At 44.7% G+C, this 26,436-nt stretch overlaps 1 protein-coding gene across 4 annotated transcripts in view; it reads left to right on the forward strand.

Annotated features, from left to right (window-relative positions):
* TSPAN4 (tetraspanin 4) overlaps positions 1 to 26,436 on the forward strand; it is a 712,007-nt gene that overhangs the window by 109,328 nt on the left and 576,243 nt on the right. For all 4 annotated transcript variants that reach the window (XM_054025356.1, XM_054025357.1, XM_054025359.1 and 1 more), the window contains exon 2: positions 14,536 to 14,624. The gene's annotated coding sequence lies outside the window, so the exon portion shown is untranslated. The remainder of the gene's footprint in view (positions 1 to 14,535; positions 14,625 to 26,436) is intronic.

Here is a 26,436-nt window from a genome sequence, read left to right on the forward strand (position 1 = left end):
CAAATAGCCTTACAACTCTTGTCCAGGTTGGTTTTTTGCAGCGCTGCAGCTGAGGAGTTTCTGTGCAAAAAGTGGCGTGGCAATGTGTGCACGTCTGTAGTTTGAGCGCAAAAAGCTGCTTTGCTGCACAGAAACTTGCCAGTGTAGACAAGCCCTAAGTCATTAACCAGCTGCCTAAGTGCCTAAGTGTGTGATTGCCTAGTTAGCATGTCGAATGACACAAGGAAACTAGGTGGCTGTGATTGTGGGACTGGAAGTCACTGTGGTGAAGGTGGGCTGCTTTCCCTCTCTTCCCTCCATCAGCGCCCCAAATTGTATATGTTCCTGGCTGCATGTGAAATGCACCTAACCTACTTTTCTCCTGTGTAGTGTTGTGCAACAGAGCCGGTTGCTCTCTGGTACCTAATAAGAGCCTGGTACTTTATTGTAATGGAATGATAGAGCAGCTGCCTACACACTTCTCTTGTGGGCTCTAGCTGTCAATCTCCTTGTTTCATGAGCACCAGTGCTCACAAGGCATAGACAGGGAAATGTCAATTAAAGACACAAGTGGGAGACAGTTCTCTTCTTGAAAGCGCAAATTTATTTTCCTTGGGGTGATGAACGATTCTTGGGACACCCATGTGTACCCTGTGTGTGATGTGCAGAACTTTCCAGCTGCCGTTCAGCTGGGTATATGAGGCCTGAGTTACATTTTGAGTTTCTCTGTGTTTCTATCTGAAGCCAAAAATCAGCCTAGCTTAACATGGAAAGTCTGGAAAACTTGGCAAAGCGTCTGGCAAACCAGAAAAGTAAACATAAATATTTTTTTTAACGCCAGAAAGGGCCACTCTGATTTGCTGCCATAGAATATCACACAGCAGTTCCTGCACTGAGCCCAACCATTTGTGGTTGAACTAGCTGAGAATAAGGACGGTCGGTGGTTAGAGTGCTAGCCTGAGATTTGGGAAACCTGGGATCAGTCCGCTGCTCTGTCCCCAGACTTCCTGTGTGACCTTGGGTAAATCAGTCTCTCTCTGCCTCAGTTCCCCATTTATAATATAGGGATAATAATACTTTCCTATCTCATTCATTGGTATCTGTCAGTGGTTAATTACCTTCGTTGTTAAAATTTATGACTTATTTCCACTTATTGACCTGAGTTTGGAATGGCCGTATGAATCATGAGTGTGAAAGTTATGAGTGAGTTGTGCTGGTCATCATCTCAAACAAATGCCAACATAACTATTATCCCACACCACACTGTCAAGTTTTGTTTATGCCAGGTGTTCGGGACACACCATTTGTATTGGTGCTGTTTTTCATATTCCTCAGCCAGTAAGGCCAGGCTCTCTTAATGCTGTGAAGCTAACCGTACAGGGCAGGAGGAGAGAGAAATAACTAAAAAGGTTTAGAAACTTCTAAAAATGATCTAGAGCAGCTTGTCGTGATTGTTAAGGTCACTTAACAATCCCTGGCCCCCAAATGGCTCCTTCCTCCCTGTTGCCCACACCAATCTCCATGGTTTTCTGGTATTCTTCACTGGATGAGGAGAGGGGGGTGGAAACTTGAGCACCCCTGGTGAAAAACAAAGGCTCATACAGACAGGATGAAACATAACAAATGCCTCAAAGCCTATACTGAGGCTGTATTCCAGGCCAAGAGAACCTTCCTATCAGCCTCCATTGAAATTGCCAAATTCTATCCCAAGGAGCTATCCGGGGAGATTAAAATACTTTCAACTCCCAAGTGTCTACAATCTGCATCAGAACCAAGCACCAACCACTACAAAGAACTGTTGTCTTAATTTGTTGAGAAGATCACATATGTTCGGGAGGCCTTGTCAAATGACATAGATCTGCTCTGCCTATGCCTACCCACCAACCAACAGCCAACCTGCAATCACAGAGTTCTGTAAGTTCACTCATCAAGGAGTTCTGAACACCCAAAAAGAGTCTTGATGCAAGGTTTGTGAATCTGACACAGGCCCTTCCTTTGAAAGAGAATCATGAACAACTGGTGCCACTCCTGACTGAAACAGTCAATGCATCATTCAGAGAAGGAATCTTCACTTCCTCCTTCACACTGAAGAAAACTATGCTGGGTACATCAGAACTAGCCAAGTACTATCTAGTATCAAACCTCCCTTTCCTGAGCAAATTCAGAGAGAAGCCAAAGGCCAAATACATGCTCATCTAATTGAAGCTAATATTCTAGAACCGGCACAATCTGGATTCGGTTTAGTACATGGAACTGAAGCCACTTTGGTGGCACTGATGGATGATCTCCTCCTGTCAATGGATAGAGTATAGACCTCTGTGCGGACATTTAAGACTGTTGACTTTGAGGTACTGCTGTCTCACTTGAGTGACATGGCAGGGGTTCATGGTACTGTGCTAAAATGATTCAGGTCTTTCCTGGAGGGAACTCTTCCAATGAATAGTGGTGGGAAACTTCACCTCAACCATTAGACTACTCACTTGTGGATTCCCCTGATGATCAATTATTTCTCCAGCTGTTTGCAATGTCTACATGTAGCCATGAGATTAACTTGTCAGACAACATGGACTTGAAGTGCCATCAATATGCAGATGACAGAGCTCTACTTATCCTTGTTCACATATGACCATTCCATTACCACCAAGATGGCCCTGTGCTTGAATAAGATCGGCTGATGGATGAACAGCAGCTGGCTGAAGCTGAACCAGAACAAGATGGAAGTGACGTTAGTGAGTCAAGGGAAGTGTTTTGAAGAGTTTGAAGCCATGGTGCAGTCTCCTTTGGTTGAAGATACACACCCACAATTCATTTCTGTCCATGGTTTAGTGGTACTCTTGAATTCCTTGTTGATGCTAAACTTTCACAAAGCAGCATCCCTGAGTAATGTGTTCCATCATCTCCCGTTCACTAGGAGACTCCATCCCATCCTGGTGGATGATGACATGGCCTTGGTTAATCATGCCTTCGTCACCTCTTGGCTGGACTACAGCATTGCACTATCCTTAGGTATGAAGCCTTCAGCTCTTAGAAAACTCCTACTAGTACAGAACGCTGCAGTGCATCTCCTCACAAAACACAGGCTACTGCAAGCTCATTAAATCTGTCTTCTAAACTGGCTTCCCATAGAATTTCAAATTAAGTTCAAGGTCTCAGTCCTTATCTTTAAGACCTACCATGGCCTGGGGCTCTAAAAGATTGACGAAAGCTCCAGGCTGAAGATTGTGGTCAACATCTCATGCTCTTCTAGTGCACTGGACACTGGAGTGCACTTTATTTCTACAATAAAGGGAAAACTCTTTTCTGTGGGAGAGAGAACTTTCTCAGGGGCTGGGCCAAGACTGTGGAATGAACACTGCCAGGAACTCAGGGCTATCACAGACTTTACCACCTTCCACTTCAAGTGCAAGGTGCTTTGCTTTGACCTGCCTTCTTTAACATAAACACAGAGTGGTGTGTATATTTTCAAAAAACAAAAAACACACCTTACTAAAACAAGACCCTGCATTGTACACGCTTCTCCCTCTGAGGAAATGATGGGAGAACAAACAACACATGATAGATGTTAGTCATGTTGCTTAGTGGACTACTGGAAGGCACTCTGATACTACGGTGGTAAGGGTGCTATAACACATGTATAGAACAAATTAGATATCTCATAATTTGCCAAGTCTATCACTCTCTGTTCTGGGTCAACTGATTTTGAATAAACGGCAGCACTAGTCCATTCAGTTGGTTCTGTCACTATAGTGTGATGAAGCAAGACTAGGAGAAGAATTTTGTCCAGTGACCATGTCACTTTCATTTGCAGTTGTGTGTATTTTGCACAAGAATATAGCGTCCCAGTGAGCTAATAGCTAAGTGAGCCAGTGTTTGTCATGGTGACAGGTTTCAGAGTTGTAGCCGTGTTAGTCTGTATCAGCAAAAACAATGAGGCGCCACAAAGGACTCCTTAGTGTTTGTCATGTTATTGAGGATGTAGTTATGAACGGTCGGAGCCTTACTAGATCTACTGTTCACCAAGGGGTTGATCCACCACCCACCGAAATCAATGGAAGTCCTTCTATTGACTTCAAGGGACATTGGACTGGGCCCCACTTTTCCCACTGTGACTTGCAGCATGGACATACAGTGCGGCTGGTTACTCAGTGCAAATTAATAACTGAGCCTTCAGTTGCCCTTGCACTAGCTCCATGAAAGCTCAGACCCAGTACTCCAGTTGCTAACAACGGTACCCATGTGTATAGCAGAAGATCCTGGGGTTCTTAGTCATGAAGTCTGAAGTTCAAGAACAGTTCGGTGTCCTTTGGAGACAGTGTTGAGGCAGATGTTGATGGAATCAGGCAGTTTCCGCAGGTGAGGATGGGATGTGGAAGGCAGAGAGTTCAGGAAGTGTTGGAATAGGTGAAAGATGAGGGAGCATCAGTGCTGAAGATGGGAGAACCCAAGAGGATACTTCAAGTGCTGAAGCAGATGTCAATGGGAGATAGCTTGTCTATTATGATGCCAGTTCTGTAGCACCTGTTGATGGGACAGTTTCATCAGGCAGTGAAGTGTTGCATGTCTTAACCTTCTGTTAGGGCAAGGTAATGTTTTGTAGCATTCAACGTGAATTGAAAGAAAATAATTTGAAATAAACAGGCTGGAACCAATTGAATTCTCGCTTGAAAAAATATACAGGCAACAAGCAAAATGTCCCTTTAAAAAAATCAATGTAGTTTGTTGGTATTATTCCCCTTTTAAAAAAAAAAATCTTGTTAACAAATCTGGTTTTATTTTCCTCTGAGCTCCACGTTCAGCAGGATGTCCCAGAATGGACTTTCCCGTGTGCCTTTCTTTGTGCATATCTCTGGCTACTGAATCCCCTGTAGAGAGACAAGGGGTGAGATGACCGGATTTGCCCAGATGTGCTAATAAAAACTTGTTCAGGCAGCATGTCAGGCGCAGAGTTACAAACATGATTGTAATGGTAGGAAAGCGGGAGGCAAACTGAACCATGTCACTTGGAACTGGTTAAGGCAGTTGTGTCTGATCTGTGAGTGAGAGGTAGCCACCTGCCTACCTTCCAGGATCATCACTCTGAGTGCGTGCGCACATATAGGACTTAATAATGCCACTCACAAGCTTGTCTAGGAGGAATGGGGCCTTTTTTAATGGCCTCTGATAGTAGACCTTGTCTTCTGGCTAATAGAAGTCTGATAAATGTCAAACCCTGTGTGTATGTCAGATCTTGGGAAGGAACATTGCTTTACGATGGCTTCTGCCAAGAGATGCTCAGTGAAGCAGTAGGTTAGCACTCCAGCCTTTCCCCTCCTGCCAGGGTCACAGCTAAATGTATTAAGTGATCTCATCCCACCCAGGAATGTATTTCTGCATCAGAAAGTCTCCACCCAGTTGGGTGCAACTTACTGCATATTTTCCTGAGAGGCCGAGAACTGTAATTGTAGGGTGGGTGCGGTTATTTTCTGGTCAAGATTAGGATGCATTGCCAGAGTTGTGTTTATGGGAATCTAGCACAACTTCTGCACACATTATTCTATACAGACAAGTGCAAAGTTCTTCACTCAGGAAGGAAAAGTCAAATGCACAGCTGCTAAATGAGGAATAATTGGCTAGGTGGTAGTACTGCTGGAAAGGATCTGGGGGTTATAGTGGAGCACAAACTGAATATGAGTCAACAATGCGATACAGCTGCAAAAAAGGCTAATATCATTCTGGGGTTTAATAAGAGGAGTGTCATATGTAAGACACGAGAGAGAATTGTCCTGCTCTACTTGACACTGGAGTACTGTGTCCAATTCTGGGTGCCACATCTTAGGAAAGATGTGGACAAATTGGAGAAAGATTGAAAAAATTTGGGCCTGTATAGTCTTGAGAAAAGAGGACTGAGGGGGGAACTGATAAGTCTTCAAATATGTTAAACAGTTTAACAGAGAAGATGGTTATCGTTTTTTTTCCCATACACACTGAAGGTAAGACTAGAAGTAGTTGGCTGAATCTGCAGAAGGGGAGATTGAGAGGTTGGTTATTAGGAAAAGCTTTTTAACTATAAGGTAGTTGAGCTCTGGAATTAGGCTTCCAAGGGAGGTTATGAAATCCCCGTCATTGGAGGTGTTTAAGAACAGGCTGGACAAACACCTGTCAGGGGTGGTGTAAGTGTGGCTCTGCTACAGTGCAGGGGGCTGGACGCGATGTCTTCTCGTGGTCTCTTCCAGTCCTACATTTCTATGATTCTATGCCTCTGTTTTTGTAACCCCTGCTTTTAAACATTCCAGCAAGCAGCAACAAACAATGATGCTGGGAAATGTAAGCTGTGTTGCAGGTGGAAACCAGATTCCTTACCCCAGACAGAGAGAAACAAAATGCAGGTTCTGACAACCAAGGTTTTGGAAGAAGCGGGGGAAAAGGGATTCCCACTACCTGTCTTTCTAGTTCAAGGTGTCCTGGTTCTAGAGAACTGGTCTTTCAATGACATGTCTGTAACCAGCCATTTTGAATAAAGGTGCTGGTGCCCAATTTGCTATCGCACTCCAGGATGCAATTCCTCCACTCAAGATCATGTCAGTGAATAGGCTAAATAACTGTGAAGTGAGCCAGAAGAAATCTGCTAAAGAGTTAGAAATTGTCAGAGATTTTCCATTAGAGTGACTGGAGTGCACTGGAGTGCGACTGTATCTGTAGTGCACGCCGGAGGAAGAACAGGAAACATTTAAAACAGTCCAGAATCACTGGAAAATAATAAAATAAAACACACCTCTAGTCTGTAAAGTAAGATATATGGTATTAATGAGTTATGAGAGAAACTCTGTATTATTAATCTGAGGCATTGTGTAATTCGTCCTTATTACTATTAGTAGAAGCATTAAAGTAGCACATAGAGTCCCTATTATGTTAGCCAACTGTACAAACACATAGTAAGAGACAGTCCCTGCCTCAAAGAGCTTACAGTCTTAAGAGGCAAGACAGACAAAACGTGGGAGGGGAAACAGAGGCATAGGGAGGTGAAGGGTCTTATCGAAGATCTCACAGCAGATCATTTCCATAGCCAGGAAAAAACCTCAGGTCTCCTGAGCAATTTACTATATGGACTTCAGTGGTGTTACACCTGTATGATGGGAGATTTAGGCCTAATGTGTGTGAGAGCTGATTCCTTGAGAGATCAGTCATAGGTTTGCCACCATTCCGGGCGTAGGGGCAGATGATGGGAGCCCTGTATCTTCTGTTTTTTTTTTTTTTTTTTTTTTTTTTTTTAATAAATAAAAGCAAGGGAGAGGAAATCAGAAATCACTTCATCCATGATTCCTGTGACACTGCCCTTGCCTTGGGAGATGTCTTTCCAATGTGTTTCTGGTCAAGAGGAAGAATAGACAGTTCTCTGAAGCCATTATTTAGCTCCACTTGTTTCACTGACTGCTCATCTCTCTTACTTTCCCAGTCAAACACTTCCACTCCCTGTCACCCACTCCCCCAAAATCAGAGATACAGACTTCAGTGCTGAGCCTTGAAGCCGCATATCAAGTGATATCCATGTTAATCCAAAGGGACAAAACTCACATCAGCTGACTTACTCCAGCTGTCTAAAATGTTGAGAAAAGAGGGATCCTTTCTAGTCCTTATCACACAGGCACCTAACTCATTCTTTCCCAGACAGTGAATTAGATTTTAGTGGAGGACTCTCTGTTATGACTCAGGCATGCTTAAAAACTAGGGCTTGGTTTTCAGCTTCCTTCTGCCTTAAAAGGTGTTGCTGCTCCTGGTATTTGTCAATGTAGGATTTTTTTTTCTTTTAAAGACTTTTAAAAACTGTCAGACAGCTATATCTGCTCAAGAAACACTTGGTGTCAACTTCATTAATTCACGGTTTAAAAATAAAGCAACCTTTATGGAAAGTATTACTGATTCTCCTCAGGGCCAGGTAGCTTTTTGTGCCAGTGAAATGTCAGACAGAAACATTCCTTCACCTAGCAAGGATCTCCGTTGTCTTGCCTGATTTCCTTTTTGCTGGATTTGGGGCCCATCTGGAAATTATTGGGATTCGGCACCTGGAGCCACTAGCTATAAATGTGAGTTAAAGTATGGTAAACCAATCTGAGTGGTGGTGACAGACTGACTATGTCCTGAACAAACCTTATGGAATTAAGGTAAAGTTTACTGAATTCAGTTAAACCTTATCAAGTTAAGGTTAATACCTTTTGGGTACATTGTATTAAAACGCAATTGGGTATGTGTTATTGTGGCATTGTGTGTACCTTTTCTGCTAGGGAAGGAGGATACTAATGTACTTCCTCTGTTATCAGTCCTTTGAAGCCATCCTCCTGGAGAGGTATGCATATATTAGTTCAAACTGGAGTCTCCAGGAACCATCGGACAACGAAAGGGTTTTTGGATACATAGCCTGGTTTTAAATTGTCTCAGAGTCTTCCTCCTGATCCAGCAAATGGACAGGACTACTGGGTAGGGTTGGAAGGTCTGGGTGTTTGTTCTGAGCTGAAACTATGATGAACTGGTAACCCCCTGGGGTGGGGGTTTGAAGGACTGTTCCTGATGGAATCCATCTTAGCATTGGGGGTTAACACTGCTAATCTTATTAGCATGCAGGTAGGTTCTTTTATTGTTTTTAATGTTTTCTCTGTCATGCTTTTTACCCTAAGAATAAAGTAGGCTTGCATAGGAAGTGCTGTGGTACCGTTATAACTGTAGCAGTTACAGCTGTTAGCCATCTCTAAGGCCAAAACAAGCAGGTTCTGTTTGGGCAGCCTGTCTCTACTGGGGATAACGCAGCGTAGTCCAGGAACTGTACAGCTTGGAAATACTCCAGTCAGAAGGGGGAGGGATCAGGTCTCCATCGAAGAGAGGCAACAGCTGGGATCTAGAAGCCTGAGTGTAGCTGCCCTTGCTGATCCCTGAGGGGAAATAAAGGTGCAGTTACCCTGAACTGTGACAGTGGTTTGCAAACCAACCATCTTTTAAATGAGATGTTAAACCAAGATTGTGATTGCTGGTGGTGAGTGAAGATGCTGTGGTACTTTCCTAGGAGTTGTCATGTTAACTCTGATGGTCTGGCCAAATTACTGCTAGGATGATTGGATTGTGCTTAACTAAAAACTCTTTGCATTTCTATATGGATACAGCACCCTTCTTTGCTAGGGCCACATCTGTGCTGGCAACAAAGTATTCACCACCTGTGGTAGCAATGATGGAAGCTGTAGTCTAGGAAGCAGAGCTTGGGTACTGTTAGTGAGTCCTGTCTACACTACAGCTTCTGTTGTTGCTACCATAGGCAGAACTGCATTGTTGGTGAGTTATGTATGTGATTTTTGCCAGAGTAGAGACATCCTTCCTTCTTTAAACTGTGGTGCAGGGTTGCTGTACAGTAGCTGTCATATTCCCATACAGAGGATGTCTGTATTTTGCTTTGGGATGAACTTATTACAGTAGAACCTTTTCTCCACTTCACCGGCTTAATCCATTAAGAACATAACATAAGAACATAAGAAAAGCCATACCGGGTCAGAACAAAGGTCCATCTAGCCCAGTATCCTGTCTACCGACAGTGGCCAATGCCAGGTGCCCCAGAGGAAGTGAACCTAACAGGCAATGATCAAGTGATCTCTCTCCTGCCATCCATCTCCACCCTCTGACAGACAGAGGCTAGGGACACCATTCCTTACCCGTCCTGGCTAATAGCCATTAATGGATTTAACCACCATGAATTTATCCGGTTCTCTTTTAAACTCTGTTATAGTCCTAGCCTTCACAACCTCCTCAGGTAAGGAATTCCACAAGTTGACTGTGCGCTGCGTGAAGAAGAACTTCCTTTTATTTGTTTTAAACCTGCTGCCTATTAATTTCATTTGATGACCCCTAGTTCTTGTATTATGGGAATAAGTAAATAACTTTTCCTTATCCACTTTCTCCACATCACTCATGATTTTATATACCTCTATTATATCCCCCCTTAGTCTCCTCTTTTCCAAGCTGAAGAGTCCTAGCCTCTTTAATCTCTCCTCATATGGGACCCGTTCCAAACCCCTAATCATTTTAGTTGCCCTTTTCTGAACCTTTTCTAGTGCCAGTATATCTTTTTTGAGATGAGGAGACCACATCTGTACGCAGTATTTGAGATGAGGGCGTACCATCGATTTATATAAGGGCAATAATATATTCTCAGTCTTATTCTCTATCCCCTTTTTAATGATTCCTAACATCCTGTTTGCTTTTTTGACCGCCTTTGCACACTGCATGGACATTTTCAGAGAACTATCCACGATGACTCCAAGATCTTTTTCCTGACTTGTTGTAGCTAAATTAGCCACCATCATATTGTATGTATAGTTGGGGTTATTTTTTCCAATGTGCAATACTTTACATTTATCCATGTTAAATTTCATTTGCCATTTTGTTGCCCAATCACTTAGTTTTGTGAGATCTTTTTGAAGTTCGTCACAGTCTGCTTTGGACTTAACTATCTTGAGCAGTTTAGTATCATCTGCAAACTTTGCCACTTCACTGTTTACTCCTTTCTCCAGATCATTTATGAATAAGTTGAATAGGATCGGTCCGAGGACTGACCCTTGGAGAACACCACTAATTATCCCTCTCCATTCTGAGAATTTACCATTAATTCCTACCCTTTGTTCCCTGTCTTTTAACCAGTTCTCAATCCATGAAAGGACCTTCCCTTTTATCCCATGGCAGCTTAATTTACATAAGAGCCTTTGGTGAGGGACCTTGTCAAAGGCTTTCTGGAAATCTAAGTACACTATGTCCACTGGATCCCCCTTGTCCACATGTTTGTTGACCCCTTCAAAGAATTCTAATAGATTAGTAAGACACGATTTCCGTTTACAGAAACCATGTTTACTATTGCTCAACAGTTTGTTTTTCTATGTGTCGGACAATTTTATTCTTAACCATTGTTTCGACTAATTTGCCCGGTACAGATGTTAGACTTACTGGTCTGTAATTGCCGGGATCACCTCTAGAGCCCTTTTTAAATATTGGCGTTACATAGCTAACTTCCAGTCATTTGGTACAGAAGCCGATTTAAAGGACAGGTTACAAACCTTAGTTAACAGTTCCGCAACTTCACATTTGAGTTCTTTCAGAACTCTTGGGTGAATGCCATCTGGTCCCGGTGACTTGTTAATGTTGAGTTTATCAATTAATTCCAAAACCTCCTCTCGTGACACTTCAATCCGTGACAGTTCCTCAGATTTGTCACCTACAAAAGCCAGCTCAGGTTTGGGAATCTCCCTAACATCCTCAGCCGTGAAGACTGAAGCAAAGAATCCATTTAGTTTCTCCGCAATGACTTTATCGTCTTTAAGCGCTCCTTTTGTATCTCAATCATCAAGGGGGCCCACTGGTTGTTTAGCAGGTTTCCTGCTTCTGATATACTTAAAAAACATTGTTATTACCTTTGGAGTTTTTGGCTAGCCGTTCTTCAGACTCCTCTTTGGCTTTTCTTATTACATTCATGCACTTAATTTGGCAGCGTTTATGCTCCTTTCTATTTGCCTCACTAGGATTTGACTTCCACTTTTTAAAGGAAGTCTTTTTATCTCTCACTGCTTCTTTTACATGGTTGTTAAGCCACGGTGGCTCTTTTTTAGTTCTTTTACTGTGTTTCTTAATTTGGGATATACATTGAAGTTGGGCCTCTATTATGGTGTCTTTAAAAAGCGCCCATGCAGCTTGCAGGGATTTCACTTTAGTCACTGTACCTTTTAACTTCTGTTTAACTAACCCCCTCATTTTTGCATAGTTCCCCCTTTTGAAATTAAATGCCACAGTGTTGAGCTGTTGAGATGTTCAACCCACCACAGGGATGTTGAATGCTATTGTATTATGGTCACTATTTCCAAGCGGTCCTGCTATAGTTACCTCTTGGACCAGCTCCAGCGCTCCACTCAGGATTAAATCTAGAGTTGCCTCTCCCCTTGTGGGTTCCCATACCAGCTGCTCCATGAAGCAGTCATTTAAAGTATCGAGAAATTTTATCTCTGCATTTCGTCCTGAAGTGAAATGGTCCCAGTCAATATAGGGATAATTGAAATCCCCCACTATTATTGAGTTCTTAATTTTGATAGCCTCTCTAATTTCCCTTAGCATTTCATCATCACTATCACCGTCCTGGTCAGGTGGTCGATAATAGATCCCTAATGTTATATTCTTATTAGAGCATGAAATTTCTATCCATAGAGATTCTATGGAACATGCGGATTTGCTTAAGATTTTTACTTCATTTGATTGTACATTTTCTTTCACATATAGTGCCACTCCCTCCCCTGCACGACCTGTTCTGTCCTTCCGATATATTTTGTACCCCGGAATGATTATGTCCCATTGATTGCTCTCAGTCCACCAGGTTTCTGTGATGCCTATTATATCAATATCCTCCTTTATCACAAGGCACTCTAGTTCACCCATCTTATTATTTAGACTTCTAGCATTTGTGTACAAGCACTTAAAAAACTTGTCACTGTTTGTCTGCCCTTTTCTGATGTGTCAGATTCTTTTTTATGTGAATGTTTATCATCTGATCTGGCCCCTACTTTATCCTCTTCCATCCTCTGCTCCTGACTATAACCTGGAGATTCTCTATCATTAGACTCTCCCCTAAGAGAAATCTCTGTCTGATCCACATGCTCCTCTGCAGTAGTCGGCTTTCCCCCATCTCCTAGTTTAAAAACTGCTCTACAACCTTTTTAATGTTTAGTGCCAGCAGTCTGGTTCCACTTTGGTTTAGGTGGAGCCCATCCTTCCTGTATAGGCTCCCCCCATTCCAGAAGTTTCCCCAGTTCCTAATGAATGTAAACCCCTCCTCTCTACACCATCGTCTCATCCACGCATTGAGACTCTGAAGCTCTGCCTGCCTACCTGGCCCTGCGCGTGGAACTGGGAGCATTTCTGAGAATGCCACCATAGAGGTCCTGGATTTCAGTCTCTTCCCTAGCAGCCTAAATTTGGCCTCCAGGACATCTCTCCTATCCTTCCCTATGTCATTGGTACCTACATGTACCACGACCACCGGCTCCTCCCCAGCACTACACATAAGTCTGTCTAGATGCCTCAAGAGATCCGCAACCTTCACACCAGGCAGGCAAGTCACCATATGGTTCTCCCGGTCATCACAAACCCAGCTATCTACGTTTCTAATGATTGAATCTCCCAATACTAATACCTGCCTTTTCCTAGCAACTGGAGTTCCCTCCCCTGGAGAGGTAACCTCAGTGCGAGAGGCAACCCCAGCACCGTCTGGAAGGAGGGTCCCAACTATGGGAAGATTTCCCTCTGCTCCCGTAGACTGCTCTGCTTCCCTGGGCCTTTCATCCTCCTTAACAGCGCAGGGGCTGTCTGACCGGAGGTGAGACAATTCTACAGTGTCCCAGAAAGCCTCATCAACATACCTCTCTGCCTCCCTTATCTCCTCCAGTTCCGCCACCCTTGCCTCCAGAGTCCGTACGTGGTCTCTGAGGGCCAGGAGCTCCTTGCACCGAATGCACACATACGCCACCCGCCCACGGGGCAGGTAATCATACATGCTACACTCAGTGCAATAAACTGGATAGCCCCCACTCTGCAGCTGGGCTTCTGCCTGCCTTGTCTCCTAGTTAATGAAGGGGTTGTTTAAAGCAAGAAGTTTTGAATGTAGTTTGGGCTATAGGTTTTAAGGGGAATAAAGGGTATAAGATAGAACCGGCAAGGGACCCGCGCTCCCTTCTTGCTCCCCTTCCAAACTCCCTTGCAAAACTCCCTGTTAGCAGCCCCTGTTCGCAAAATCCATTGAGGTTTATAAAATCCTTTGAGCAACTCAGACAGTCCTTAAAAAAACTTCAGATTATTACTGTTTCTGGTCATGATCATCCTCTTCATGGGGCATATTTGCACAATTGGGTTTCTCTTGTTGGGTTTCCTACGTATCATTCACTGGGACCGATAGCAGCTTGCATCTTGGAAGGATGGCAAACCTCAGTTACTACTTCTATAATTCTGGAGTGTGAGATCTGTCTGGAGTTGCTGCCGCCCCCCCACTCCTCCCAACATCACATTTCCACCGCAGTTTTCTTATTTTATGTACAAATTTGCTTAGACAAGAAGGTCTTTCCTTGTCTGATAATGAGCGGGAAAGCAACCAGGGAGGTCCTCCCCTCCATCTGGACACTCTAGGGTGACTTTTACAGTATGAATTTTGCTCTCAGTAATTTATTTTGGTACCAAGCTTTTATTGAGTTTTTAAATATGTGGATAGGAGCAAAGATGAGGGGTCGGGGGCTATGGGGTAGAGTGCTAGGCAGTACTTAATTTGTGCTAGGGCTTGCCAGGGCTGAGCCCTGGCACCACTAGGTTTGGCAGTAGATAGCCTCAACACCTCAGGGCTTGTGGCATCAGTCATAAAAGTAAAGAAACTGTTCGAATCCCAGCACGTCTTTCATTAGAGATTAAGCACTGGTGATAGGGTTCTAAAAGTGACTGGATTGAAAAGAAATCACCTCTCTCTTGCACTTCCTGCATTCCTGAAGTGTCTTCTAAGTCACCATCTGTTTCTTTTTACAGTGGCAGCACTGAAAGGCCGTTACTGCTGTGGGAGATCAAGGCTGCATCCTGGTCCATCTTGTGTGTCATCAGCAAAACTGCCAGCCACGGTAAGTTTCTGCACTTAGAATCCTTTTTGGTGAGGCTGCATGACCCAGAAAGCATCTTTGTGAAAACCACCTCTTGGTTATCCCACATTTATGCTCCATTAATTGATTTTTCTACATGAGAAATTGTTCAGTTTGCGAGTCCCAAACCCAATGGCTATGTTTGTTTTTTCCTGAATGTGGGCACAGGAAGCTCAGCATGATACCTGGAATGTTCAAGCGACATTGTCTTCTGACCATAACCACATTTTAAATTGAGGCCAATGTGTGCATATTTGATCCTTCTCTTGCTAGCAAAATCCAGCATCAGATATATCTTTCACCTTGAGTCATGCCATTTATCCCTTGCATCGAGATGCATTTCATTTGAATCATGAAGGAGAAGAAAACATTGGTGGGGAGAGTGGGGATCAGAACCCTGTAGTGAGAGATGATTCCTTGAGATGGTTTGAAAGTGGACTGGACCAAGCACCCTGGAATATAGTATAGGGTAACAGTCCAGCACTAGCTGTTGAGCAGGTTAAATGCTTTGATAGGCCCTTTGCATCTGTAACACTGCTCTACAGCCAAAATGCTTCTGAAATAAATGTAGTCAAACTTTACTAATTCTGGATCACTGAGAACGAAAATGATGCTTAAAATTGTTGATTGGCTCTAGTTTTCAAGATATGCTATTGGGTCAGTATCTACGACCCTTGACTTGGGAATGGCAGACGATAAGTGAGTTATAAAGGGAAGGGATCTCGATTTAAACCAGAAATGACTAAAATACATCTTTGACTGGATCTATGACTAAATTTATGACTGGGTTTGGACAGTACTTGCTTTTTAGGCAAAACAATGAATGATGCAATCTGAAGCTGGTATTGCATCATACATGATATGAATTGCATCATGTTATTCCTAGAAGTCATGGATGATGCAATCATAACGAAGCTTACATCACTCTGCTGAACAAATTGCCCTATATCAGCTCTAGAAATCATACAGTGTCGTGCTCTCTTATTTGTCAGTGTTCGATTTTGCAAAGGGACACATTTCTGTTTAGCCAAAGTGAGCAGAGATGCCTCGTACTTGTGTGAACAGTGCAGATAACTTCTGATATGTTTGTGGTGAAGTGACTTTTGCATCACAAAAGCGCAGTATAACCACTACGGTTAAGAAAGCCTATCACCTTTATTTTGGCTGCAAAATTGGAGATCAGGACAAGAGGTGGGCCCCACACATATGCTGCAACACTTGTGCAACAAATCTTCGTCAGTGCTTGAACAGGAAAAGGAAATCTATGCCTTTTGCAGTGCCAATGATTTGGAGAGAGCCAACAGATCATACCAGCAATTGTTACTTCTGCATGGTACCTCCAGTTGGGAAAGGTATGTCAAAGAAGAAAAAGTGGACTGTGCATTATCCAAACATTCCATCAGCTATACGCCCAGTACCCCACGGAGAAGGACTGCTGGTTCCTGATGCACCAGAATCATTCTCATTTGAGTCAGACGAGGAAGAGGAGGAGGATGAATCTTCTGGTCCTGAACCATCAATGTCACAGGACCCACATTTTCTCCCATCCTCCTCCTCTGAACCACACCTCATAACATAAGGTGAACTGAATGACCTTGTCAGGGATTTGGAACTACCCAAGAGTAAGGCAGAGCTGTTGGGCTCCAGACTACAGCAGTGGAATCTCCTGGCAGGTGATGGTAGGGTTTCCATGTTCCGTGACCGTCAAAAGGATCTTGTCCCATTCTTCTTCATGGAAGGTGATCTTGTAGCCTGCAACAACATCTATGGTGTGATGGCAGCCCTCAACATCGTTCACGATCCAGATGAGTGGAGACTGTTCATTGATTCATCGAAGACGAGTCTTAAAGCTGTTTTACTGCATAATGGCAATGTTTTGCCATCAATTCCAGTTGGTCATGCAGTCCATATGAAGGAAACCTATGACAACATGAAACAACTTTTGAGGTGCATAAACTATGACCAACATCAGTGGCAGCTTTGTGGAGATTTGAAGGTTGTTGCTCTCTTGCTTGGTCTGCACAATGGATACACAAAGTACTGCTGTTTTCTCTGCGAATGGGATAGTCGTGCAAGAGATTCCCACTACATCAAGAAAGATTGGCCACTCTGACAGTCATTGGAGCCTGGGAGGAAAAGTGTTCAGCATCCATCACTTGTTGAATCAAGGAAGATTTTGTTACCACCCTTACACATCAAGCTGGGTCTGATGAAGAACTTTGTCAATGCCATTGACAAAACACAAGCAGCTTTCAAGTACCTCCGTGGAAAATTTCCGAGGTTAAATGAAGCTAAGATAAAGGAAGGTGTCTTTGTTGGTCCTCAGATTCGTGAACTTCTTCGAGATGATGCATTTGACCATGCACTACATGGCAAGGAAAAGACGGCATGGAAAGCCTTCCAGTTAGTGGCAATAAATTTTCTCAGAAACAACAAGGCAGACAACTACAGGTTGTTGGTGGAAAACCTCCTCAAGGCACACAAAAGCCTTGGTTGCAACATGTCACTAAAGATACATTTTTTTGCACTCTCATCTAGATTTTTTTCCACCGAACTGCGGAGCAGTGAGCGACGAGCACGGCGAGCGATTTCACCAGGACATTGCAACAATGGAATGGAGACTAGCAGTACTTTGTGTATCCAGTATGGAGAAACGCTATCAGGGCAAATGGAGCACATCAATGCTTGCAGACTATTGCTGGACAGTGACAAGAGATGCTCCATTTAATGAATACAAGAGACAAGCCAAGAAGGGCCGAGTAGACACTGAATAGGACTAAACTATGTACATAATAGTTTTTTGCCTTTTGTTTCATTATAAATTTTATTTATATAACCCTTTTGCTGATTTTGAAAGTGTTACATAAACAGGACTGGTGAAATATTATCATGTAAAGCAACCATAAACATGAAAAGACCTAGGTTTACAATTTATGATTAAAACTCTACTATCTACACAATATACATAGACATAAAATGTAAAAACTTAAATATCTTAGAAACAGTAGCCAATCAGTTGTTTAATTCATATTTGAATTCAGCACATCAAAATACATAATAAATAGCACATTTTATCTCTGAAGCAGACGACTTCTCAAAAATTGTAGACCAGTGTAAGTTGTGTGGTTCTATTAATGCTTTTGAAATTGATGGCTGGGATAGTCAAAGGCGTCGAAGGGTGCTAGGTGGTTCAATGCGGGTTGGGTGCCTAATTCACTCCTTTAGGCCCTTTTGAAAATCCGAGCTAAAAATACTCTGAAGAAAACATTTTCCCCTTCCAGTCTCAGTACAAACTTTCCATTGACTTTGCTGTGAATTTTCTGTTTTTCTTCATCAATAATTCAACAGAACTTGTTCATCTGTTCGTGGAGTTTGAATAGCTTTTTAAAGTAGGGTGAAATAAGTATTTGCAACAGTGCTCCTCTTTTCTGTGAAATGAGATGCTTGCGTCTGATCTGTCATTCCAATCTGGAGAGCTCAATGCATCTACGGTGTGTTGTCTATATGTTGGGCACATATGGGGAGAGTGGTGGTGGTGGAGCCCTGGAATGAGTCTTGTGTATAAGCGTTTGTTTTAAGGAGAACCTGAGAGCCCCACAGACACGAGATGGAATTTTTAATGGTGCTGAGGGAATTTGAATCTAATTTGAATTTCAGTGGGATTTGGGTGCTGAGCCTGGATTGTCCTTGTTGGGTCAGGGCCAAGAGAAGTGAACAATCTGTGTTCAGACTGCTATTCAGCTTCCCTTATGTAAATATAATACAACGGACGAGAACGGGAGAATGAACAAGTAGCACTGATAAAAAGCCAAACAACTTCAGTTAAAAGGATTTGATGTAAGAGCACGGATGCAGTATGTCTTCCTAGCCTTCGTTGGTATTGCGAATACATAAATAATATATGAATTGGGAAATAACAGAAGATAGCCCTTGCAAGCTGCTATTGTATCCTGCAAAGAGCGAGCGAGCTTGCAGATTACGTGGCAGATGATGGTGCTGTACCTGCCACAAAGGCAGCATTGAGCAAAAGTGATTACTTTAATTAAAAATAATTAAAACAGCGGCTCAAAGTCAAAGAAAACACAGCTACCCAGCTTGAAGGCTGTTCCAAATGCCACATGCAGGACGCTAAGCCGTATATTTGAAGTTTTAGGAATACTGATCAAGGCTGTGGCTGCACGTTGTATCAGTGCTGTTCTTCCCAGTCAGCGTAACTGGGATTTCTGAGTTCTTTGCATACTGCTGGTTCCTTTTCTTTTGCAAGCCGGATTGTAGATATCACTTGAAAAATAGGATTGGTGGAATGTAGGGGTCTGTACAGTGTGCAGCACTTGGAGCCAGCTAGTTGGGCACTTGCATTTCCTTTGATTTTGTATTGAACGTAAGTAATTGCTTTATTCACAGGAAGTTAACAAGGAGGCTCAGTCTATGTGACTGATAAAACACTCTTCTGAGATCCTCTGCTATGTACAGAATCTGTGAGTTCACTCTGCCTTTTCTGGAGGCATCTTGTTATGGATGTTTCCTTTTGTTTCTCCCCATTAATTTCACAGACTGTAGCCTTTGCCTGTAGAGAATTTACTTTATAAGCAGACTTCAGTGTAGATTATGAGCTTAGGCCAGGTCTGCCCCAAGAGGAGAGGCCAAGGGTATGAGCGAGAAGGATCCTCTGTTAACTGATAGACCATATCACCTGGGGCAGAGGCTTCCTGAATTTTATTGTAGCCAGTTTCTCAGCTGATTTTAATCAGTGTCACTCCACAGGCTTCAGTGGAGCAACACCAGTTTACACAATCTGAGGATCTGACCCATAACATTTAGCTGCACAGCACTATTTTAAAGAGCATTCAGATTAGATGCTGAGTGTTTTTATTTACAAGTAGCCTGAAATGTCAGGGATTAGCACTGTAAACCAGCCGATGATTTTCACTCCCTGCAAACTAAAATCCTATGGCTGTTTTTTTTACATTGACCTGTATGATTTCTCATGTGGACTGCAACATCAATCCCACATATTCATCTTTGATCTTAAATCTCTCTTCTGAGACTGTATTCAGAATCCCTTCCCCCTTTGGCCCTTAGATGCACCAGGATTGTTGGGGGATTGGGAGACCCTGCTGTTGTCACCAAAGGCATCTCCATGTGCATCTGTCAAAACTAAGTTGGGACAAAGTGTGGCTTTTTGGGAGGCGAACATCAAAGCCTTGTCTACATTACAGCATTTCACCTTTGCACCCCCTTAGGAGGCCTGTAACACATCCCCAAACTCACTTCCCACCCAGGGAGAGTTCCTCTGGGCAGTTTTCACATACTCCTTAGATGCCTTTGAGAGCAGTGGGTGCTGTGTGGGGTTCTCTGCTTTATGTCCCCCTCAGGTTCCCTGATTGTTAACCTTTGTGCTCATTCCATTTCTGTTTTTCTCATTTATTGCCCCACAAATTTTTTTGTGGCCTTGGTTTAACGGTTCCTTCCCCTTTGTTGTGGGTGTGGGCCTATAGTTCTCGGCGGGCCCAAGCCTGACTGCCCCAGTACACACAATAGATAGCCACCAGGCAGAGGCATTCACAACTTCATTGGGATTGCACTTGCTCTGAGCAAGGCTCACTCATGCTGTGATCTGCGCTTGTGCAGTGCTAAAGTAGATGGCAGGCATTGCTGTCTCAGCTGTCCCACTTAATTTGGTCTTTCCGCTAATGTAGTGCACTGGTCTTTCTTCCATGGTTGACTTCCTCTACTCTGCAGTCCTGGTAGAAAGTCTTCTAAATGCTCCACACAAGTACAAACTGGGCTGCATGCATCCAGTGGTTAGAGTCCTAGCCAGCACTCAGAAGACCCGTTTTCAATTCCCTGCTCTGTCCACATACTTCCTATGTGGCCTTGATAAAATCACTTAGCCTTAGTGTGCCTCAGTACCCCGTATGCCCAAAGCATCACCTTTGCCGTGGCTTTCTACATTAGCAAACATTGAACCTCCATATATCCACTGGCATATAGCCACAACATCAGCAACGCCTGGAATTGCGAAAACCACTATGGACCACACGTGGCCAACTCGTGTCTCTGGATCTGGCCAGGGAATGGCCAAGTGTCCAGACCTCGTCTGCTGCTCCAAACAAGCACATTATTACTGACCTAACAAGCCATCCTCCTGGTTCCGACCTGCCAGGCAGACTTTGGACCATGTTGAACTGCATCTGAACAAACCATGGGAGATGCATCTACTTGATGCACAAGTGGAAAATCGAAGACTCCCCTTCGTGCAACTGAGGTGAGAACATCCAAACCATTGAACACATAACCCAGTACCCCAAATATGGTGTCAAGGCTGATTCCCCACTCTGGCACTTTGAGTGCAGAAGGTGGGGGCCTGCAAGGATTTAAAAAAATAATACTGGCCACTCCAGGCTTGTATTAAACTCCCAAGGTTACAGCTTTTCTCTGACTTTGACTTGGTAAATGCTGCCACTACCCAAATGCAAACCCCCTTTTGGAACCCAGGAAGGCGCACTTGGGAATTCCTTCCTGTGGAGTACCCTCAAGCCCTGTCACTCCTCCCCCGGGAAGAGCAGAGAAAGAAAACAAAGGTAATTAGCTGTTGCCGACAGCTAATTAAACAACATATGCACAAACCTTTTAGGACACCAAAAATCCAATCCTGTTCTTAAAAAAGGATACATTTTATTAAAAACAAAAAAGAAAGAAAATACATCTGGAAATTAGGCTTTTGCTAGATTTTAAAAGAGCAATTCCAAAAATTAAGCACCCAAACTAGCTTTCTTGGGGGTTCAGCTTAAAGGTTACAAGCAAACAAAAGCATCGGGGGTTAGCACAGAGGAGTCCACTAGCATCCACTCGTGTCCACTTCCCTCTTTCCTGGAGAAACAACAACAGAGAGAAAGGGGAAGTTTTTTTCTCCATTTAAAAAAGTTCTAGCCTTCTCATTGTCTCATTTGGTCAGGTGCCCCCTCCTTTCCTTTTATCTGTGGGCTTGTTAACCCTTTACAGGTAGAATAGAGTACAGCAAGTAGAGAACAGCTCCTAACAGGGGTTTTATAGATAGCTAACTGGCTGGCTGGGTGTCCATAAAAAGGAGTTTCCCCCCGTCTCATTTATCCCATATGGATTCAAAGGTGATTGGATGATCTCCTTGAAATGGCTTATGGACCTGCAGCTACATTGATACTGTGCAGATGCCATACGTGTGTGAGAGAGAGTACTCCATTTGTAAAAGTATAATAGCACCTCATTACTCTCACAGGAGTGTATTAAAGATTTTAAGGCACTTGAATGCTATGATAATGGGTGCCATATAAATACCATAGGTAGGTTGAGTGCATTTCTTCATAAGCATCTGTTTCTGTACAATTGCTGTGCTTCAGTGCTGGTTTCCAAAGCTGCTTTTGGATCATAATTAGAAGCCTTCATATGGGCATGCCTCAGGCTGGCCTCAGTGAGGGTGCCTGCCCAGATCTGGGGCAATGAGAAAACTCAGATACCCTAGATCTGTATTACTTGGCCAGTGCCTAGTAATGGGCAATGATGGCCTAGTGTGATTTTCTTGGTTTCTTTGTTTTGTGCCATCATGCTTATGTATTGCAGCAGGTGTGCATATTTTGTGTTGGCTTTCAGCATGCGTCTCTTCTGTCAAGACATTATTAGGAAGAAATTCACTAACTTACTGACCCCACTAAAATCTATTCAGTGCCCAACTACTTCACTGCCTAATAACCTTCTTCAAAACAGTCACTTGCCCAAGAGGGTGGATGAGTAGAGTTGTGCCAGGCGATCGATATAAAATTCTCTCTCAGCCTTGAGAAAAATGATGCATTTTCTCTTTCCTTCTTGATTGCTCAGTCGCTCCAACGGCCACTGAAGTGATGTATAGCACTGGAGTGGTAACGTTAGCACAGCAGAACAGCACTCTCTATCCCCACTAAATAGAGGACCTACGCTTTCCTTTGTCTTTCTCTTGCTCCAAATGTATTTAACAAACCGTCTCTTATTGCCTTTTAAGTCCCTTGGTAGGTGCAACTCAGTTTGTTCCTTAGTCTTTCTGATTTTATCCCTATATTCTTGTGCTGCTCTTTTGTACTCCCTCCTTATCAATCTGTCCATGTTTCCACTTCTTGTATGATTCCTTTTTGATTTTCAGGTAATTTAAAGAGATCCCAATAGAGCCATACTGGTCTCTTACTATTCTTCCTACCTTTTCGTTGCATCGGGATAGTTGGCAGTTGAGGTTTTAGTATTGTCATCTTGAAAAAACTGCCAGCACTCACTGACTCCTTTTCCCCTTAGATTTCCCCCCCCCCCATGGGACTTTACCTACCTGTTCTGAATTTGTTAAAGTCTGCTTTTTTTTTTTTTTTTAAGTCCGTTGTCCTTATTGCGGTGGTCTCACCCCTTCCTTTTCTTAGAATCATGAAATGTATCATTTCATGGTCCAAATTGCCTTCCCCTTCAGATTTGCAACCAATTCCTCCCTGTTGATTAGAAGCAAGTCTAAAATGGTTCGCCCCCCCCCCCCCCCGCCCCCGGTTACTTCCTCCAGTTTCTGAAACAAGAAGTTGTCCCCAATACATTCCAAGAACGTACTGGAAATTTTGTGTTTCTGTATTAGTTTATTTATGTTGTAGCATAGTGGGGGAAACCTGCGAGCAAACAAATGGAGGGAAAGGCACCCAAGGCAAATGTAATTAATTTGATTTTATACTGGACAGAATAGTACAAGCAACTCTTCTACCATTACTCAACTCTTCGCTGCGGTTGGGTGATTGGGACGGGAGTTTCAGATTTCAAGTATATTCTCTGGGATTTGGCAAGTGAACAGGTCAGCTGCATTATGCAGGGAACCAGGCCGATTGAAGAAATGTATTTGGCTCCACGTTGCAAAGAAAAAACGTCTCACTTTGGATTCCAGCCCAGGGAGATCTGTATGACTGATCACCCCTCCCTCGGTGTCAGCAGCTGTTGTTGTCAGAGGAGAAACGTGACTTGCGTCTGTGCTATGGGTGAGATTGTGTGAATTTTGGGGCAATTCCAGGAGAGAACATGGTCCACAAACAAAGAAGTGGAGGCAGAGGGAGAGGGAATGAACCACAAAGGGTGATGTGTTCCCCTTTGCATGTTAGTCTTAGCAGCTTTGGTGTTGGTTTGGGGAACATAATAAGGGGAATGACTGAAAGGTTCATATGTGTATATATAGGCGTGCATAGCACATTTCATTACGGTGTGCACCCAGGGAGCCCCGCCCCAGCCCCATCCACTCCCTCCCACTTCCCACCCCCTGACTGCCCCCCTCAGAACCCCAACCCCCCTGCTCCTTGTCCCCTGACTGCCCCCTCCTGGGACCCTGCCCCTAACTGCCCCCCAAGATCCTACCCCCATCTAAGCCTCCCTGCTCCTTGTCCCCTGACTGCCCCCTCCTGAGACCTCCCCCCCACTGTAACTGCCTCCCTAGGACCCTACTCCCTACCTGTCCCCTGACTGCCCTGACCCTTATCCACACCCCTGCCCCCAGACAGACCCCTGGGACTCCCACACCTATCAAACCACTCCCCGCCCCCTGACAGGACCCCCAGAACTCCCGACCCATCCAATCCCCCCTGCTCCCTGTCCCCTGACCACCCCCTTCAGAGACTCTCCCCCACCCCCTAATCGCCCCTAAGATCCCACCAACTATCCAAGCCCCCTGTCCCCTGACTGCCCCGACCCCTAGCCACACCCCCACCCCTGGCAGGCCCTCTGGGACTCCCACGCCCTATCCAACACCCCCGTTCCCCTATCCCCTTCTTTTCCCCATCCCATGCCCCTTCCCCACCGCTCCATCTCCTCCCCATCCCACCCCCTTCTTTCCCCACTGCCTCTTTTCCCCTGCCCTGCCACAACTCACTGTTGTACAAAATGAAGGATGGCTCCCAGCACACAGAAGGGAGCTCAATCAGCACTAGGACCCAGAAGGTGGTGTCCAGCTGCAAAGTCTAGGGAACTGAGCAACACCTTCTTTTTTCAGCGGGACTGTGCAGCAACTCTCCGTTCACAGAAATGGTGTGGGAGGGGCTGAGGTGGGGGAGCAGTGGCATGACCTTGCACCCTATGTGGCCCCCCCACCCCTCGCCTCTATTTGCGGGGGCAATGCCCCCAAACTATGCCATGAACATTCCCAATCACACACCCCTGTTTCTCCTTCACTTTCTGCAGGGAAGCAAAGAACACTGCAGGAAGAGGACCTGAGCTGTTGTCATTCCCTCTGGGACCCAGGAGTACCCCACACAGACTCCCGCTGCCCAGCGCCATCCCCAGAGACCCACTGCCCCCGTCTGCCTGCCCCCCAGCCACGCTCAGCGGCCTGCTGGGCAGGGGCTATTTGCCTTGCCTGGGCTGAGCCAGTGTTCCAGCTGGGGTTGGTGGGGGATCAGAGTGGGGGCGGAGGGGCCTTCCTGGGCTGGGCTCCCTCATAACCCCCTTGCCTGGGCCCAGACGTGCACTCCCCCCATGCTGGCTGAGAATGACCCGGCCCCTGCACTGGTCCCAGGCGGCTCAGCCTCGGGAGGTGGCAGCCTGAGCAAGACGAGCCGGAACTGCGCTGGGGAGCGGGGCAGGCAGACCCCTGTGGAATGTGACTCCCGAGAGCCTCCCAGCCGGCAGAGGAGCAAGTGGGCGGAGGGGACGGGCCGGAGATACCTGGGCTGGCCGACAGCTGAGTGGAGCACAGGGGAGGGGTTGTAGAGGAGAGGCGTCAGCCTGTGGTGGCCCCTCGGCTGGAAGAAGCAAGTGATGTGCAGCGCCTGGCCGGCTTACTGGTCCCTGTTGAGCATGGGCCCAGCACCTGTGGCGCCATTGTAAACCCGTCGGTACTGCTCAGGGCATTAGTGTGTGCCTGGGCATTAGTGTGTGCCTGGGCACACCCGGCACACCCCCTGCGCACGCCTATGTAAAACGTATAGGAATGTAGAAACTGGCAGATTGGATCAGACTCATGGTCCATCCAGTCCAATGTCTTGTCTTTGACAGTAGCCATTATCAGCTGCTTCAGAGCAGGATGGTGCAAGAAACCCTGAGGCTATAGAATAACTTGCCCACAGGGAATCTTTCTTCCTATTGAATGTTTCTGAAATGTTTTTAAAAACTGAACAGGGAAGCACTGTAGAGATTCAGTGGTCAGATTAATCACATTACTCTTTCAAACAGTTTATTCAAAGCTTTGACTTGTTAGAGGCAAAAATCTGGATTATTCTTAGCTTTTTATTAACCCAAACACACTTCCCTTCTGGGAGGTGAGTGGGGCCGTGAGGCAGGAAGGGCGGAATAGAAATGGGTTCAGTAAACCAGTTTGGAGATTATCGGCACATAAATCTTAGACGACAGCCCCACGTGCAGCAGAACTTGTGTCTCCTCATTGGCTTTCCAAAGAGGGGAAGCTCTGAGTGCAGAGAAGCTTTCTGAGGTGCTAAAATGCTTAGAGTAAACCTCTGCTTGCTGCTGAGATCAGAGCAGGGGCTGAACTCCCTCCTCGCTTTGGTTTGCTTGCTGCCTCCATTAGCACCTGTTCAGTTATTTCCGTGAATGTCCGGGTGTATCCCGGTGAGTGTTTGCTCTGTCTTTGTGTGATGCGGGAGCTAACCATGCCTTGCTGAGGGGACCCCAGCTCCACAAGGGCACATCATATTGTAGGATGTTGGAGGTTAAAGGACGGATGCAGGAAAGATGTTTATTATTTGTGGTGTAATAATGAACAGGGGTCATAGCTGAGGTCCCCATTGTGCTAAGCGCTCTATACACACCTAGTAAGGGA

Source organism: Malaclemys terrapin, chromosome 4, assembly GCF_027887155.1.
Source record: "Malaclemys terrapin pileata isolate rMalTer1 chromosome 4, rMalTer1.hap1, whole genome shotgun sequence".
Taxonomy (NCBI): domain Eukaryota; kingdom Metazoa; phylum Chordata; order Testudines; family Emydidae; genus Malaclemys; species Malaclemys terrapin.